General features: G+C 39.9%; 1 long non-coding RNA gene across 1 annotated transcript; it reads right to left on the bottom strand.

Annotated features, from left to right (window-relative positions):
* Positions 1–594: 594 nt before the first annotated feature.
* On the bottom strand, positions 595–19,863 carry LOC120753609 (uncharacterized). The gene is made up of 3 exons (XR_005701182.2): positions 19,762–19,863; positions 12,256–12,463; positions 595–682 (listed from the first exon to the last, which is right to left on the bottom strand). It is a non-coding gene; the product is annotated as an uncharacterized LOC120753609 (long non-coding RNA).
* Between the last annotated feature and the right edge of the window lie 461 nt (positions 19,864–20,324).

A 20,324-nucleotide genomic window follows, 5' to 3' on the forward strand; every position in this document is an offset into this window, starting at 1 on the left:
TCTCTATTTTCCAGCAGGTTCTGCAGCAAGGTAGGGGTGGCAGCTGCTGAGCAGTGAGGTGTGGTTCTGATACCCAGTTTTCCCAACAAGCCTGAGGCTTTCAAACAGAGCAGCAGGGAAGCAAGATAGCAGCGAAAAGGTTTTTCTTTGCCTGTGAAATATGCAGCCCCAGGTTTTCCTCCCAGACCAGCTTTTTGTACACTCCTGGGCAGTGAATTTCATTGACCTATACAAAGAGTCCTTTTACCTGGAAAATCACCCAGTGAGCCTCCCCATCCCTGTAGGCCTTGTAGTACAAAGGAATGGCGCAAAACCCCTTCCTGGAGAGAGAAGGAATGAGACTCCCCAGCAAAGGATGCCCGCAGTCAGTTCTGTGCCATGTGCTTTGTACACCTGGTGGTGCACCTGTTCCAGACTCTCCTTGTTTCCAGACAGTACCCTGACTCACAGTGACAATGATTAACTGCTGTATCTTGTCCATAATATGACATCTCCCTCCCAGCATCCACTTCAGCCTTGTGTGACACAGGAGCAAACATAACCCACCAATGAAACACACTCTTTTCATCCCTTCTTCAACAAATACCTGGCATTCCTCACTTGTTTTCAGAGATGTATAAGGCAAAGCACCTTCCACATGGGAGTTGCAGGCTGACACCACTTCATGTTCTGCCATCTGGGACTGTTTCAATTGAAAATCAATTAGAATTATTTAGCTTGCTTAAATAAAAGTTACAACTTTGCCCTGCCAATGATTCATAACTCCAGAGCACAGAAGTAATGCTCTTTTAAAAAAGTCTGTTATCATTCCCTTGATTGGCGATTTTGACTTAGAAGAATTGTAGCAGGTCTCAAGGGCGAAGCTGTGCAGAGGCGCTGGACCTATTGCCTGAGGACATGTATTGCTGGGGTGTTAGGTTACAATTAATAGAAAGGGAGCAATACATTTTTCTGGTCAATACATAACAGCCGTTCTAGTAAGATTAAAAAGGTCTTGTGCAATTGCCAAGTGGCTTTTTTTTCCTGTGTCTGTGTGAAGATTTTGAACATTACAAATGGTCACTTTGCTAACATTAAGAATGCACCTCACTGGGAACTGGTGGTCACAGCAATCAATGTTTTCCTTGTACTTCAATCCAATGACAAACAAAAGGAAGGAAATGACCACATGGGCAGCATAGCTCTATTTCTTAGGTAGTCCAAGTCCAAAAATTATATCAAAAAGGAAGACTGCAGGGAAAGGATCAGCATATAGACTGATTGAATGTGACAGTAACAGATCTATATTTTCTTTCAAGTAGGTAGTCTGTGTAATAACTTTGAATAATATGGTTCACAGCTTTGCTCCTTTCTGTCTGTTTTTCAACAAATAAACGAACCTAAGAATATTTGCCTACAGCTGTCACCAGAAGTCAAATACTTCAACTTGGTATATCCTATATGTACCTAGATTTAAGACTTCCAAGAACTGAAACTATGTAATTCCGTCAGTCCAGCGACTGCAGTGTAACTGTTCATGGCAATGAAGAACAAAAGAAAAGTTTTGTACCAAATTGATTAAAAAAAAATTTGGAAATGCAAAGAAAACTTTAGTTCTCAAGCTAGCTCATGATGTTTTTAAAATAGTAGCCTATTTCCATGAAATGCATGTGATGTTATTAATAGGTGAGTGAAAGAGCAATTTTAATATCAGTGTCATGTTTCAATACAATCGCAATATTTATCACAGTATAATAGGAACTATATTAAGCAGTTCTAATACTCTAGAATCTTTAAGTAGTAACATCATATTACAACCCCTTTTCCTCTCATATTTAAAGTTTTTTGCTTAAGAGAAGCAAGAACACCAGGTATTGGAAAGGAGGAATTATTTGATTGGTTGTCTTGTCAAGGTTTGTATTGGTTCTGCATTTTATTGGTTAACAGTATAATTATACCATTTATAGTACTATTATCACTAGAAACATAATGTCAAATATTAACTTTGTGAGTATCTTGAAAATACTGCTGGACTTAAAAGGATATTTGATCCTAAAATATCTTTGCTGTGCAATTTATAAAGATTTCAATCTTACCACATGAATGTACTGCAAGATTAATTTCTTGTATTATTCCTTGAAAGGGAGTCATGTGACTTTTCTGATATTAAGGTAAACCACAATATACTTATTTTATTCTCACGTTCAAGGTTCACACCTTCTTTTGTCTGTTCGAGCAATTGTGCAGCTTTTAGCAAGGCCTCCCAAACACTTACTGGTTTCTGTTTGCACAGCTCTGTGGTCATTAGAGTTAGAAGTTTAATACAGTGAATAAATACCTCTCCATGACTAGCTGACTGCCTTCCACATTCATGTACTGATGTATTAGAGCCTGACACAGTTCTTATTTTGGATGTGCATGTCTTCGACATTGCATCAGAACTTATTCTTCTCAGAACTGTGTTAGGATCTTCAGTGAAGGCACCAAAGGATACCTTATTGAGTTCATGTCATATGAAAACCTGATTTAGTCCTGATTTGGAAAGATGTGTGGAGGCACAGTAAATGGATAGAAATGCAGAGCTGGCGACAGCTGTAGGCAAATATTATTCCACATTCTGGAAGGTTCTTTTTACCTGACTTTGGGGATCTGAAGTTTGAGCATGTAAGACTTCACAAATGCCTCACTTCCTCTGGCCAACTCACCCCAAGAGAGGGGTATCATTTTCTAGAGCTGCCCATCTTTCTCTCTGAACTAATGGAGAAACCATAAAGCCAGAGAGCTGTCTTCAGAAGACTCAGCTTAAGTGAGTCTTCCTAAATGTGACCGCACTTTTCCTTAGAGATTTTAGCTCATGTGAAAAAGAAGATAGATAGTTTCATAAATCAGCTGCAGCAGCATGGGCTATTTTAGATGCACTGACGCAGGTTTTGTGGTATGTTTGCCCTTTGCTGCTGCAGGAGAGACAGTGCAGTAGACATGCCTTTAGGGAAACAGATGTCAGTTCATCTGGTGATTCGTGCAAGGCTTTGAGAGCCCTGATGTCTTGACAATGAATGTGCTAATTGTAGTCTGGGTACCACTGGACATGCACTGTTGAGTCCTACTTCAATGTACTACTTGTTTTCTCATTTATAATGTTCTTTCTAAGTAATAAGAACAACTGAAAATAAAGCCGTGAACAAACTAGGCGCTACATAATGAAAATCATCATGTTCATGGCTTCTTCTGAAATTCCCAGATCTTGCATTAAAAAAAAGCCTCTGGTTTCTGCACATCAGTAATATTTTCTTATGTAAGTGATATAGTTAAAAAAGCAGCATAAAATCTTAAAGTCATTGTTTCCCTTCCTTGGGCACTATGTAGAAAGAATTAGAAACTATGCCTGTTTATCTGGCATTTATCTCAAACATGTGTGAACTACCAAAAGTAAAAAGAAGCTGTTTGTAGAGAACAAATATCTTTCCTTATCTACTTTTTCTTCAGGCCACTGAATCTTAACTGGCAAACAGAAATGGTTTTGTGGCTCAGTGACTTATCAGTCTTCATCAGAAACATGTATTTACAAGCTGTTTCTCAAAGTTGACTGTATTATACAGTAAATTCAACTGTTTTATAAGCTAAGAGTCAGCACTTTAGCAAACTGATAAAACATCATTTACATGAACAGTAGCACATCTGTGCTTTTGACCCAACATGTGTACCTACAGATGAGGTATTTGTCCCAATGTAGAGGTTTACTTCACTATAGTACAGACTTATTTCTGAGACTGACAAAGCTAGATCAGTCTAGCCCCTGGGTAAAATACCAGGGACCCCCTTGGTTCATTAGAGGTACGAACAGATGTTTATACATCCCTCCTCACACTCCATCCTGGCCTTCCCCAGAATTACCAGCCCCTGCTGCAAGCCCGTCACTCCTGAGTCTCTACTGCTCATTTGGATTTTCTTCAAATCCATGTACTTTCCTCTCTTTGGAAAGTCACTGAAGCTCCTTTAAAACAGGACAGCTGTGTGCCAGCTGTATAGTGAGATACTCCTTTGTGCTGTTTGTTTTGAGGTTTCCTGCACTTTCCTTGAAAGGCATCACTTGTCCTGTTGGTGCCAATGGCAATCTACGGGATTTGCAGGCTTGGCTGCCAGAATTGGTATGACACACCTCTTTGTAATTCTGTTCTTAATGTTTTCCTACCATAACTGCTCCACAGCAATTCCCCAAAAATCACAAAAGTTTCCTGGACTGCCAGCACTTGCGAAAACTATATGTGGAGTCTGCCAACATCACTTCCTCTTATTCCAAGAGGAAAGAATATTTTGTACCCTAGAGAAATGAACTGTGCAGAGAGGGAAGGAGACCCTTGAAGGTCAGAGTGTAGGTAGGAGAAACAGGCCATTCCAGTCTGTAGAAAACTTTGAAGAAGGACATGTTTCTCTGTGAGCTCTGACATTGAATTTAGATTCAGTTTAGGGTTTCTTTCTCCTTAAGACACTAGCAGTTTTCTTTAATTATGGAGAATGTCTAATTTAGAGAGCTAAAGGATAGAAATTATTCCCTTTTATATCTATTGCCTTAAGAATATACAGACCAAAGCCATATAGACTGAATTTAATGTAGTATGCAAACCGACATATGGGATCTTTGTGCATAGAGTTTATTACAAACACAAGTCTATCAAGACACTGATATTAAAAAGAAAAAAATAATGAGAAAATGAAAATCAATCTTGAAAAATTAATCTAACAAAAAATTCCAGTCCATTGATTTTTTTTTAATCTTAGTAGGAAAGCTTATTTCTATTTCTCCTTTTCCCCCTATATTCCCCCTAAATTCCACATTCATACTGTTTCTTCTGTGATGCTTATATTCCCAAATTCCAGCATAAATAGTTGATCTCTTTCAGCCCATCTAGACATAGTCCAGTAGTACTTTAATATGCTTTTCAGTTCGTCTGCACAGCCATGTGAGCACATTTGATGGCAGAGGTAGATGGCAGAGTTACCCCCCTACTTGTCTCAGTGTTAAAACTTTCTCTTTAGTCAAGACAACTTCTAAGACAGGTACAGTATTTACTACATCCTGTACATCTCTTCCTCTTATAGCCATGGTTAAAGTTTACCTTCATAGTCACACAAACACCAAATTAGAACCAGGAAAGAGGTTGTACTTTCCTGTTACATAGTTTCTCCATCAGCAGCAAACCCTGACAAAACATCTCAGGGGGGAGTTAAACTTTGACATGGAGCATACCTCCATGAAACATTTAGAGTTAGGGAGTTAATGGACCATGTCCTCCATTAGCTAAAAATCATGTTAAGCCTAATGAAAATGAGGATGGCTGATAACAATTGCAGATATATCCTGTTCATGTCCTCCTTCAAGATATGCCCATTTTGTCTATCTTTCAGACAGGAATGAGGTAGCAAGGCCATATAGGCTTGGAAAGGACCTCAAGGATTCAAAATGTACCAAATTACTATTTTACTATGGCAGAAAAGAGAAAAGTCAGAGGACAATTGGGTAAAGGCTATAAAATTGCATCCACATAGGCACGCTTGCAATTAACTCCTGTTTTATATATTTCTTTTTACTTCTCTCATGTAATATTTGCAGTTTGCAATTATCAAACTTATTTTCTGCTTAGTAACTTGCATGTGTTGCTCACTTAGATGAACTTCCAGATAAATAAAAGGTTGAAAAGAATAATATAAATAAGGTTATTACTGTTTAATAAGTGAGTCACAGTTAGATGAAATACAGATGCAGGGAGGCATCAGTTATGCATAAGTCAGTAAGGCAAATACAATCTTGGGCTTCACTACATTAAGAAGATAAATGGCATTAGTCACCTCCTACCAGAAACTCAAAGTAAAACTTATTTCATTATTAGCCTTCCTAATTTTTCGATAAGTAGATAGTCCTTTTTTTTGGAAAATGAGAACTAACTCTTTTGGTTACCTTCCTCAATCCCCTTTTTTTTAGAAAATAAACCTTTCTCACAAAGGCCATAGCTTATAAAAAATCCAAAATAGGGAAAATAGAAGGAAATGATCAATTTTAAGAAGCCAAGTGTGTAGGGGGGTCTGTGACTCATTCTTTGAAACGGTAAACTTCAGAATTTTGACGTTACTCTGGGAAGATAAATATACAATCTGTGTACTACAGTATTTTTTTTTTTTCCTTTTCAAATCAGTTTTGAAACAGCTTTCTTAATTTTTGAGCTTCCTCTGAATTTGTCCATTTGTCCTCAGCTGTTCCCCAGCATGCTTTGCTCCTTGCCTATTCTCCTAAAGCAGGAAGACCAACAACCCTTGGCCATTCCTATCATTTGCCCTATCCCCCCTCTGAACACCACTGGCTGTCAGAGTGTGTGCTCCACTACTGAGCTAATGACAAGGGAGCTCTGCTTCTAAAAGAAAATCAGGACACCAGATCTGGAAATATCTCCTGGAACACTAACAAGTTCCCTGGAGACTGAGAAGAGAACTGAAGGAGATAGAGGTGAACATCACCCATGCTGAAGTCGTCCCTGAGGTAAATGAAAACAAATTAATTTTATTATTTCACCTTTTGTTGTGAATGAAACACAGCTAAAGGCTTCCTTCTTGGCTTCTGAAGGTGAAGGTGTCCTTTACAAATGCACCGCTTTGCAGAACCAGGAAGAGACTCTGGAATCCCCATGTCAGTGTACAGTAAAACTTACACTGCTGGTAGGGCAACCCAACACTCCTCCCTGCCACCCCCACGAGCACTGGACAAAGACCCATAACTCATGTGGTACAATACAACGTGTCACATTACTTTACAAATCTGCCAGAAGAACTGAGTCTTGCGTAGCACTTTGATAAATCATTCATGAACAGATTTCCTTTCACCTTTGCGTGTGGATTAATGAGAGGGGAGTAAAGGGGAAAATGTAGATGTCATTATCAGGAACAACTCAAATGAAAAGAGTACTGCATGAAAATCTGAAATTCCGCATGCCACTTTCCCAATTTCTCTAGGGAAATACATGTATTTGAGAAGGTGTGTTTGTTTGCTGCCTTTTCTGCCTGACATGCAGACAAATGCTTGCATCCTGCCCACTCTCCATCAAAAATTTGACTGTAGAAATAGATCCTCTTTGCCTATAGGCATTCCAGCCTAAACTCCAGACAGAGAGTAGTATCATTTCCTGTGCACTATGAGGAAGATAGAGAAGTTCCTTTTTCCTGAAAATGTTGGTCAATGTGACTTAACTTTCAGGCAGTAACACGTTAAAGGGGGCTGTTTCTTGTACGAGGCTAAAGACTGACAGGAGATCACTTACGGGATTGGGCTATGAGCATGTGACAAAGACAAAATACTTTCTGGATGGATGGCTGTGGACAACTCCAGCAAGAAGAGCTGATGCACTGTGCTGTGCAGGTTTTTGCTTGGATGAATGTCATGGTAGTTATGTTCATGGATTTACCTGAGAAAAGCTGCCTGGAAGATCAGAAGGGGCTGCAAGAACCTCTCTGCTGTTCCCCCTCTACCACAAGTGTCGAGACTTGACCAAATAAGACCAAACATCTGTGCAAAGGTCCCAACATCGTGACCCAAAGAGAAAACTGAAGAACTTACTGAATAGTGCAGAAACAATTTTGAAATTAAGAATTAACAACAGTTTGCCAAAAAAAGAGAAAAACATGAAGTTCAGACTGAATTTACAAAGGAGGAATAGCAGTTCAACAAAATGCCAGGAGCAAAGACTGAAAGTAGGAAGGTGAGCAAAGCTCTCAAAGTCAGATGAACAAAAACATTGTCATGGTGTGCATAGCTGACAAAACAGAGAAAAAGAGTCACTTCAGACAACCAGGATGCTCTCAGGCTCAGAAGTAACAAAGAATGGGGAAGAAAGGGCATTAGACCTGAAAATGCCTTCATGACTCACAGCAATTGGAAATTACGTGATTACATAAGAGGAGGAGAGGGAATGGCCTCAAGTTGCGCCAGGGGATGTTTAGATTAGATATTAGGAGAAGTTTCTTCATGGCAAGGGTTGTCAAGCACAGGAACAGGCTGCCCTGGGAAGTGGTGGAGTCACCATCCCTGGAAGTGTTCAAAAAACTTGTGAATATGGCACTTGAGGACATAGTTTAGTGGTGAACGTGGTGGTGGTGGGTTGACAGTTGGACTTGATTATGTTAAGAGTTTTTTCCCCAACCTTAATAGTTCTATGTTTCTCTAAAAAAAGTACCTCTAATTTTACAGCTAAAATGGGAGTCGTTCATCCCTCTCAGACCAGTAATGTGTTATGATGAGGGATGACCACAGTGGAGTCATTCACATTTTTTCCAGGGCAAAAAAATTTTTGAACAACCATTGGACCTAATAAAAACTAATTTCCCAGAGGGTTCTGTCTTCTTGTGCCACTGAAACTTTAACTGAATTACGCTAAATGAAATTTTAATTGAACTATGGTAATGTTATTCCTTCAAGCTAAGAGATTGCTAATGTGCCAACTTTAAGTCAGTATATTCACCTTATTGGACATCACAGAACCCACCTGTCAGGTCAGATGTTTTAGAATGTGAGGGGAAATGAACCTTGTTTCCAATGCATAAACATTTTGATGTTCAGCTCTCATGCTGATTCCCTGTAGAGTAAGGGGTAAAATGATATTTAAGCTTTTCCTGAAGTGGAAGGGCTTTAACAGCGATATCCGAATAAAATTTCTTTCTTTTGCCTGGCTAACTAATTTCTCCAGCTTTACAGAAACTTACATAAACTTGAGACATTGATTCATCTGCCAGATTTGATTGAAATTGGCCAAAGATCCAGAAAGTATTCTGGGGGACAGACAGATGTTTACTCTAGGGAACACATTATTATTGTATAACACATTTAGTATAAATAAGTGGTATGGTAACCATTGAAAGAATGAATCTTTCCTACTAACTCCCAATGGTAAAGGTTTGAGTGTTTTGACTGACCAGGAATATTTCTTTTCTGGACACGTTCACAAGGCTTTGGCAAGTGCCTTTAGCACAGAGCATGTCTCTGTGTACTCACTGCTGCTTCTGGAAAACACTGCTTCTGCAGACAGGGGTTGGCTTGTGTTCAGCAAGGCTAGAAAGCACAATCAATTTTTGAATGTTCACAGGGTCAAACATTTGAACAGCTGGCATATTACTTCAGAGGAAGAAAAAAAAAAAAAAGTGAAAGCATTTGTAGGAGAAAAAACCTGCAGGGTAAGAACAGAATGTGTATAATTTTGTAGTGATCTCCACAGCTTCTGGTCTCCAACCCTCTAGTGTTGATTGGCATTTCCCTCCTGCTTAATTCCAGGGCAAATAGAATAGCCTCTGTTCTCTATGATTTGCTGCTTTCCCTATAAATGTACATTGACGCTCATTGCTTACAAACAAGGTCCTATGACAACTCTTCCCTGATATTTACTTTTTGCAAATAGAAAGTCTTTATGTCTGAAATAATTCTAGTTCAATCTACAATGGAATGTTTCTGGGGTCAGTTTATCATGCACAACTGATAACAAGTGAAAGGTATGCCTGGGATGGCTCATCTAACTTAATGTGCTTACCACCCCCTCTGGACATTTTGCCCAGGATAAATCAGATAGAACATCTTCTACCAGTCATGGCTCAAGACTGCATTTCAGTGCACTATTAAACAGCTTGTGATTTGTACAGAACCATGATACACCTGAAGGATCTCCCACCACCATCAGACTACAAGTGAGTAGTATAACCATGTTAGATTGGGGAAGTCTTCCTCTTTACAGTACTTGTCAGTACGTTCCTCCATGCTTTTCCTTGTACATATGTTAATATAATTACTTGTGTCTATTAGATATGATATCGTATGATGTGATATGATTAGTATAATCTCCAAGGTGCCTGGTCCTAACCACATGAGATAGCTTCCTTGCCATATGTCCTTGCATCTTGGTACAATTCTGGGCAGGCACATCATCACGGCGTTTTTCCCATAGGTCCTATGCATAGACTGGTGCATAAATAGCTAATGATTTATTTTCTCTCTGTCTTTCAGACAGCAGAAAGTTCCTAAACTGCTAATTGTCAGGTATGGCTGAGATATCCCAGAGGAATAAAATATTATAGAATCATAGAATGGGTTTGATTGCAAGGGACCCTAAAGATCATCTAGTCACAGCCATGGGCAGAGATATCACTCACTAGACCAGGTTGCTCAAAGTCCCATTCAACCTGGTCTTCTTGAACACTTCCAGGGGTGGGGCAGCCCAACCTCTCTGGTCAACCTGTTCCTGTACTTCACCACCCTCTTAGTAAAGATTTTCCCCCAATACCTAACATAAACCTGCCTTCTTTTAGTTTAAAACCATTGTCCCTTATCATGACACTATCTGCTTCTATTAGAAGTCCCTCTCCAGCTTCCTTGTAGGCCCCATTTAAGTAGGGGAAGGTGCTCTAAGCTCTTCCCAAAGCCTTCTCTTCTCCAGACTCAACAGCCCCATCTCTCTCAGCCTGTTTTCCAATGAGAGGTGTTCCAGACCTGTGATCAACTTAGTGGCTCTGCTCTGGACTCATTCCAGCCGGTCCATGTCTTTCTTGAGCTGAGGTCCCCAAACCTGGACACAGCACTCCACGTGGGGTGTCATGAGAGCAGAATAGAGGGGGAGAATCACCTAGACCTAAAAGAGTTGTGAAAGGTTGCTACCAGAGGAAACTGGATTTCAGCTCTCGAAGTAAAACTGTAGTCATCCTAATGCCAAAAGCCAGCTCAGTAACACCTGAGTAACAGGTTTTAAACTGATGGGCTTGGATCTGTAAGAAAAGCCCAAACAGCCAAAACAAACAAATGAAAAAAGAATAGCACAGTGCTTTCTGGTTTGTCTGCATGCTAGACAGGGTGGAGGCAGACTTATCCTGAGCACCAGTGCTCCACCAAGGGCTCTCAGCATTGCCTGGAGCTCCTGCTGCCACCAGAAAACATTGCTGATTACCAAGGAGCAGGACCTCACTGCTATCTACACCAGTGCTATCAGACGTTTCGTTGTTCAAACTGAAACAGAAGAAAGGGACACATCTCCTTCCTACCCACTTTGTTTACAGCCCTGTTAGTGAGAGATTAGAATCCAAAGGGGAGCAACAAAAGGAGAACCAAACGGTGAAGTAAACTACATGGCATTCTCCCATAGGTGTTTCCACCCTCGGAAAAAGGAACATAAGCCCTAACAGTATGCCTCACAATATGTTTCAAGTTTTCCATAACTGTGATAGTGATGTGTGACAACAGTTACGCAGAGGGAAGGAAGGGTTTGGCCATGTTGTAGTAATACTGAATGTATGTATTTTATGATCTACAGTTACAAGATTATGTAGACAAGGAAAGCTTTGCCTCCAGCTCTGGATTTGGGCATTTTTCTCAAATTTCATATAAATAACTGTTGTTGCTGGTCAGAGGATTTATAAACCAGCATGTACATCTGTGATCTTGAAACTGAAGTTTCTACATTGCTCTTTTTTTTTTTTTTTTTTTTTTTTTTAAATTTAAATGGCAAATGTACAAAAGCCCTAAGGACACTCAAATGAAAAATGAACCCTCTGACACCAAGTCTTAAGAGAACAGATACCTATAAGCAGATGGGTCCCACCTTGCAGCAAATTGGACAACTAAAGAGTAAATTATCTTTAGGGGTAGTAAGCATCAAAGTTTGCCAAAGGCTGCATAATTCCATAAAGCTGCTCAACAAGAAGTCAGAATTGATTAGAAATGAAAGGTCTCACACCACCACCCTGAGTACTCAATTCTTAATCAGGTTATCAGGCAGTAGGGCTTTTCTTAATTGATACAGTCTTTTAGCAAATGAGGGTGTTATCTCATTGGTGAGGTCATAAAAAGTGAGTCACTCAGAGTCAATAGCGTATCTAGCACACAGGCGATGGTATGCATTACAGAGGCTAAAGATACTGCAGGTACTGTAGATGCTGTTTACTTACAGGCAACTACTAAGTGTTGTGTCTCCCTTCAACCTTCAGAGAAAGCTGTTGTAACCTCATTTTAAGCTGTGCCTACCGTTCAGAATAGTTCTGCTTATCATGTTTTGATATTGTTGCCTTGGCAGTGCTATGGGACATTCTGAACCCAGGGCCTAATTTCTCATTTTCAATTTTCCCAGCCAAGATTTTAATTTAGCTAGGTGGAATGCATTCTCTGAACACTGAGCTCGGTGTGGTTAGACTGGCAATGAACTCATATTAAGAAAAGAAAAATGAACACTTAATTGTTTTGCAGTTTTACCAAATTTTTACCTGAAGAACAGCTGCCAGTCAGAACTGGACTTCTTATCTTGGAGATCTCTGTGATGGTTCCATGATTCATACCTGAATTACTGTGTGACTTTTGGCAAGCCTTTGGGTTTGATTTTCTTCTGTTGTTAGGTACCCAACTCTTTGGTGTTTTACTCTTGCATGAAAACCAGTGTCTTCTTAGCTTTCTTTTTTTTTTCTTCTACTTTTCCTATAAATTAAGAGAAAGTGACTCCATAAACAAACCCAAGGAATTTGGCTACTTCTTAGGAGACTCCTAGCAAAGTCCATTCCCAAAAAATCCATCCATACTAGTTGCTAATGTTTTAAGCCCCAGAAAACAATGCACGGTATTAAAAGAGTTGATCATAACATCAGCGTGGAAAAGATTTTGTTTCTGAAATGAATTTTTAAACCAAACCAAAAACTTTTAAGCTGATCAAAGCATTTTTTTTTGTGCACATACTAGAAATATTTTGTATCATTTTCAAGTCACTAATAATGCTTTTAAACATAAAATTACTCAATTGAAGAAGGCAGAAAGAAAGGGCTTTTTTTAAAATAGAATATCTAAAGATGGAAGGGACGCATAGGGATCACCAAGCCAAACTTATCAGTTGGATTTAATGCATTGGTGATGGTAGTTAGACTCTTCCTTCAGGCTTGAATTTCAGCCTGGAGGGCAGAAGTGCCCAGTTTGTTGTTAAGGTGTGCTGAGTTTCACCGTACAGCACCCTGGGCACACAGAAACTCAGCTTCACTGTCCCGTTACAAACCATCAGGGGTTGGTTTACCAGGCCCACTGAGACTGTGGCTTCTCCCACCTTTCTTCTCTCTTAGTTACTTAACACAATACTCTGGTCAGCTGCATCAAATGCAATGTTTTATCCTGTGCCAGAAATGGTATTAAACATTATGTCCAATGTCTGATGGTCTGATGGAGAAATTACTTCATTCTGAGAGCAACAAAAGAGCAGCTGTAGCTGGAAAATGCTTCCAAGCAGTCTTGCAAAAAGAGTGACCAGAAGGACAGGAAGCATCATCTCACACAGGAAATTAATAAGTCTTAAAGATTAAACAAATTATGTCCATTAAAATTTTGCAAGAAAAAAAGTCCTTCCATTGTATCCTACAAAATGGTGAGAAGCTTTAGCTTCAAATAAGGTGAAAAACTGCTAAGGATCACCCCACACCCTGCTAAAGCCAACAGGCTGCAAAGAAAGCGTTCATACTTAACATTGGTGATACAGATCCATAACTGTATTGTCAGAGAATCTAAATAGTCTTAGGGGAATGAGAAACCCCAGGCAAAGGTCTTCCTGCCACTGGGTTTGAACACCTTAAGGTAACACTGAACAAATTTCTAGCCCCCTAGACAGAAGAAAATCCCAACTATCATCTTAGTGCTGTTAGAACCATTCTGTCCAGGCTGCCCTCAAGAGATCAGGTGCTCAAATGAGCATTGACATTATTGATTAAAAAGATTGTGTGCAATTAAAAAACCAAAAAAACAAAAAACAAAAAAGGCTTATTCATCTAAGAGGCTGAAAGTTTAATTTGAATGTTGCTTCTTAGATTTGAAAGCTCCACTGTTCTTAAAAAGGCACTTAAGCAAAGCTGGAAATTGATTCTATGGTTCTTGATGTATCCTTATGAACAGCATTGTATCAGAGGAACTGTGTCATACTAAGACCAATGTAGTAATAAATTTTAAAGATTAGTTTACTTAGTTGGCATATATGAGATAATAAATACAAAGTGTGTTTTCCAAATGTGAACTGGATAATCTCTGGTTACATGGGTTCATCCTGGTAATAAAAAGGCAGATAGTGAATAGCTTAGACAATTAATATTGAAATATAAAGTCTTATTTCTACCAGCACTGAGGCAACTTCAAGCCTTAGCTCCACTGACTGCAACTCGCTGTCTCCTAACTGCCATGGAGTACTGTTCAACCTGTGCTGTAGTTCAGTGGTTTCCTATTAGACAGTTGCCATCAAACCACAACATTTCTTTCCAGAATAACCTAATTTCCAGATTTCCAAGGAGGGAACACAGCTAAGTTACTCAAGCTGTATGCAGAAGATCACACTGGAGAGGTACTCAACCCACAGATTTTTATGATAGCATCTTTATGCCAACAGGAGAGCAATGGGTGTGTTTTTGGAGAATTTTAGGTAAATTCCAAGCTCACTGCCTGACCAGAAGCCTGTGTTAATAACTCTTGCAGCAGTAAAGCCATTGTTGAAGGCCTGACCTAAGGTGACTTTATGATGCTTGTATCCTTAAACATCTGTTCTGTTTGTGCTGCATATTGAGTTCTGTGCCTTTAAGACTGGTTCTAAGAGCAAAGGGGGAGCAAGAAGAAGTTTGGAGTTTGTTTTGAGAAAACTGCCTGACTCCTCCACATTCTTCTCCGACCTGGGTTGAGGCTTGGAGAGACTGCAGGACAGAGATCTTTTTGCTTTTAGTTAGTTTCAGCTAGCTAGGGCAGAGAAGTATCCTGACTATTTTTTTCTTGGGACAGTTTAAACCTGCTCTGGACTGAAAAACCCAGGGGAGCCCCCACCGGGGCCTGGACCTCGGCATTTTCCAGCAGCGCCGGAGGGACTGGGACTGATGAGAGACTGAGAGGGAGCTGAGCTACACCTACAGCAAGTGCTGTACCTGGCTCAGTTGCACAGCTGTAGCCATCACCAGGCTCTAGGTTTGCTGGCTTCTCCCAGCTGGTCTGTTCTGCAGCAGCAGTGAATAGTCACAAAGGTCAGCTTCAGAGTTCAGAGCACACACCTGGGGTGGGGGACCATAATCCTGCTGAAGTTAAGGGGAATCAAGCTCCTCCTGAGGAATGTTTGCAGCATCAAACTTGTATCTCCACTAGAGATACAGCTACAAGAACACAGGCACACAGTGCCCTTTGCAGGTACCTGGCATTGTCTGTGGAGACAGAGGTAGGGCAAAAATTCTCTGTTCATGACACTCAGGTATCCTGGGATATTTAAAGGAGCACATGTCTTTTTCATTTGTACTGTGTTCAGGCAACTAAATCCTACATCTGGGGTCTAAAGAATGATGTCCAAAATAAGGCTGAGCCTGGAAGTCCCCAGTGCTTCCAGAGGCAAGAAAATAATGAAGTGCAAAGGAACATCAGTTCAGTGAGACCATGAGTTCATGACAGGGAGTCATTCACATCTCATGAGTGAGACATCTGCTCTATTCATGAAACAGTGAATCCCCATGGGCTTTGAAATCCTCTTTGACATGGGCAGGCACATCAATGGCTCACACTTGCTGAGCTTTAATTCTTATCACAACTATAAGCCCACTCATTGTACAGTCTGGAAAACTCTGTAGCCCCTGACAGAACTGCAATTGTATCCATGGTCTTTTATATTTATCCCGTGAAAATATAAATAAATTGCATCTATGTCAACAAAGCTCATAAAATGAAATTATAAGTATTCATGAAAAGCAATCTAACAAGCAATACCTTTCCCCTTCTCTTATACCAATGAAATAATAAAAGTTTTGATAAGTGGCAAAGAGAAAAATCAGTGAACAACCTCATATATAATTGTTTTAGAATAATCAGTGAAAAGGGCTTAAAAACTTTTTATCATGAAATTAAGGTAACGGAAATATTTTCATATTTGATAGGAAACTGGTTTACCTCTCTTTTCAAACAAGAACAGCCCTCTTTTATTCTTTTAATCTGCAGGACTGATGCCAAAGAGATTAATGCTTTGAGTTTTCGTTCACAAACCCCTGCAATATTAGCTGCTGTGAAGATCAAATCCCAGCTATGGAACATCTCCAACCTGCCCACCAGTTGTGGCAGCCCTTATTTGAGTTGTGGGGTCACGCAGGTGATGTGAATCAACTCCATCACTATCACACCTGCCTTTATCAAGGTTGTGCAGCTCACCCCTTGTTTGTACATAAAGCATTAGGTGGTGTGGCTGTCACTTATTTCCTGCACAGCTGTTCCTTGTACCTTCAAGGGAATGGATCCAAATAGGAACAACCTTGAATGTGGACTGTGCCAACAGGATGCAAGTCGCCATCTTCTTTTTGTTATTGCTTCCAGAGAACTGATGTACAGTCCATGTTACCACTGGGGAATGTTGGTTTGCCACTGGCCACGGGTGCAGAAGAGCTGACCAACGACCCCATGGGCTCCGAGTGCTCACACATTACAACACACACCAGCTGTGCAGATTTGAATCCTGTGGTCTCCCAAAACATGTCCACCTCCCTGTGAACCTGGAGGGATGGGAGCCTTCTGTTGGTCGGCATGCCCAGGTGGATCACCAACAGAGTCCCCAAAAGTATCCTGAGAGAGGAGCCTTTGCTACTTAGGACTAAATAAGAATGAGCTCTTATTATTGACTTCACCAAGTCAATACTTGAACTAGCTGAGTCAATACTTCAGAGAGATGACTTTATACAGCTGGTTTAAAAAAATATATATATATATAAAACAGAAAACTCAAGAAAACTTTCATCTTCTGTTACCACAGTTCCTGTAATACCTTTTATATGTTATCAGAAATACTCTTTTAAAACCTGAATTGGAAGCTTGATTTGGGGCACAAGGGAACCATCTGTAAAATGCTAACAGTTCTGTTCAGTGCGTGGTGGGTTTATCATCTTCTCTCTCCTGTGATCTTGTGAAGGGTACCAGGTAGCTTGTGCCTATGCCCATGATTTCCCCAAGCAAGTATGATGTGTTTGTGTGCAGACTATCACTGCTGATACTCCCCTACTTGCTATAAGGAAGGGGCTGAATGGGCACACAAAAAGTACCCTGAGCTGCATTTCTCATTCACCATAGCACCTGCTTGGTCAGACTATGCTGCAAGAGACACAGGGTGGGCAGTAAAATCATTTAAGTAGCAATGGAAAGTAAAGGGAAGGTTTGAAGGGGGAGAAAATGCAGGCTGTTTTGTTTATTTGTTCATGTAGCCAGGGACATCAAACAAATATAATAACTGACCCAGAGATCTGTTGATTTGAGACATCACCCAGAGTTGAATTTCAGCACTAGTACAGGAAAAAGTCAGATTGTCTGACCCAGTAAGTTTGAATGGGTTCCTATTTCTCTGGTTATTAACTTGCATCTAGGAGCTGCTAAATCAGTAAATTGTTAACATTTCTGGATCTGAACTCAACAAGCTTGACCTGCTCATCCAGTTACTGTTGCACATGCTTTGACATCAACTTTAGCAAAGAGGAGGATTTGAACCAGGAACTTCTATAAACAATTTTTCTTTGAAATCAGATTAGCAAGTCAGAAATGCCAAGTGATAAGAGAAGACTTTCCTTCACAAGGCTTCCTTTAGCAACCCTGAGTCAATGGCATTGGGAGGATATTAGCCTTCATATCCACCCTACACAGGGTAGAAAAATGATTCACTGTCATCATAAAAGTTATAATTTTAACTTTGCTTCAGCGGGCTAAAGAATATAATTAGAGATGTATTAAACCCACACATACCTTCCCTATTTTTAAAAGGAAAAGGAAAAGGTATTATGGAGGAAAAGTTCATCCAAACTTTAGATTAAAAAAAATGGGAAAATAAAAATAAAGGGGAAAAAAATCAACCTGCAGGGTCTTTGCTTACTGGTATTGACATTAACATCCTTTGCAGACCAAAAGTGAGCCTTCCAAGCGAATAGATGGAAAGCTTCTTCTTCTGGTGGGGTGAAGAGATAGAGGTGGAGAGATGTTTCTTTTTTGGAGCTGACTGGTCACTAGAAAGATCTTTTTAACAAATTTATCCTGGCATAATATTCCTGACTAGTTCTTCCAGTAGCAACCTTTGTGTAGATTGGAATAAACCAAGAAGATCCTTGCTTTGAGGTGTGCCACATGTTAACGTTGGCATCACACCTACAAAATACACTCTTTGGAGAGACAGATACACTAAAGCCTGTGGCCCCTCATCAAGCAGGCACACAAGATTTACTGAGGGAGGAGTACTTGGTGAACATGCAGGAAGGCAGTATCTCTTCTAAAAATAACAAAACAGTTTCCCTTTCTTTTCTTCTGTTGAACCATAATGATATGGTCCATCTCAGACTCAACACCTCTTTTGGGGTTAGAACTCTAGAACGGAAAGTCAGATTGAAAGCAGGATGATATTACAAGTCATTTAGGAACCTGCAAGTATCCAAACTGCTACCAGCAGAAGAGTAACCTATTAAACCTAAGAGTTTTTATACTTATGTCTGTTCTTAAGGTCATTACACAACAGATTTACATTATAAATATCTTCAGACTGTTGCTATTACAAAAATATTACGGCATCATATCATATCTAGCATCTACAAACCTGGATGGGTTATTCTCCAAAAAGCAGTTTTCGGGTGGATATTCACATGCATGCTGGTTTACACTGATCTAACAAAACCTCTCACACCTATCCTGTAGCACGCTAGCCAAAATGGAATCCTAGGAGGTAAAAACCTCAGAGTTTGAAATGCACTCACTGCGTGTCTTCAATCCAGCAGTGAGTTTCATGGTCCTCCTCTACTGAGAGTAGAGAGAAGCACCCCCAGAACATCATTCAGCCCACCTAGAATCTGACTGGAACTTGCAGCATAGCTCCACCTGAGGTTACACCATTCTGTAGCAAACACCATTAAAAAGCAGCATTCAGAAGTAGCTTCTGACACCCAACCCAGGAAGATCAGTGTCATTCCTTTGTCTTGATCAATTTTAATGCAAAAGAAGAAAACACATTTTACTTCAGGAGAAATTGAGCCAAGCTCTGTACATCCAGTGTTTTCATGCACAGGCTCTAGCTAGGGCTGTGATCTGTCATCACTGTGGTGGGTCATTACCCACAGGTATGAAGTTGCTTCTGTCAATATTTGTTCAAGTCTGCAAATAAATGGATTACATGAATGTATATGTCTCTGCAAAGATTTACATGTTAGATTTGTCGTTATCAGATCACAGAGGGTGTAACACAAATTTGACCATACTCATTTCAAAGAGCTAAGCTTCTTTCTCACCCTGGCATTTTACCACAGGCTTCAGAGTAATATCGTCCCCATGACAGAGACAAGATCAAAAGACATAAAATAAATGCAGAGCAAGCAAAGATTCTGCTTCTCTTATTTTTTCTCATCTGAAACAGTTTTAAAGATAAAAATTGGTTTGTGAGCTAATGTGAATGCACTTTCAAAAAGCACAGCTTCAAAGGAAATTAAAAGAAAAACCTCAAGAGAAATAACTTCCCCCCCCTCCCCCCCCTCCCCCCCCCCCAATTCTCATTTTTATAAATGTCTTTCAGGGAGGGGAATGTACTGAAAATGTTAATTTCACACCCCTTACATATCTTTGCTACATATCTGGCGGAAATGTGGTTTTCCACTCACTGTATGAATTTTTTTGCAGCAGTGGTTCCTACTTTAAAGTGAATAAAGGGGAAAGTGTCACAGAGGTGAACAAAAAAGTGCAAACTTTTCTATCATACCTGAAAAATAACCTATAGCACATACCTTATTAAGCTCTCATGGAAGTCATGATTGTGTTGAATCATTACATCAAGATGTTCCAGTCACTGGGAGAGTTTAGGCTCCTTTGAGGTTCGTGGTTCAGTGTTCAGCTCAGACAGAGAATTGTGAGGTTTCCTGACTGAAAGGAAGCAAGTATTTGTATTCATATCCTAGTGCAGGAATAGTATGTTCCACTGTTGGGAAAGGAAACTCTTGTTGAACTTGGCTGGGAATATTCATTGTTTTGACCCTGTAAAGTGGACTTTCAGAGATGCTCTCAAACTGAAAGCTTCCCTCAGCAACATGTGTTCAAACTCAAAAGTAAAGCCAAGGAATTTGGCCCTTATAAGACACATGAAATGAGCGGCAGGTTGAGAATTTAAGTTCCAAGTGGGTGATGAAGTCCATTTTTAATGTTACATAGTACTAAAGTTAGAGCTACCAGTAGCAGGCATTCATAGCACTAGCATGTACTTGCACTAAATTATAATAGCATTGAATATAAAAAAAAAAATACAACCCCAACCTCAAACAGCTGTGTACTTCAATATTAAATGTGTCAAAGG

The sequence above is a fragment of the Hirundo rustica genome, chromosome 6, assembly GCF_015227805.2.
Source record: "Hirundo rustica isolate bHirRus1 chromosome 6, bHirRus1.pri.v3, whole genome shotgun sequence".
In the NCBI taxonomy this organism is placed as follows: domain Eukaryota; kingdom Metazoa; phylum Chordata; class Aves; order Passeriformes; family Hirundinidae; genus Hirundo; species Hirundo rustica.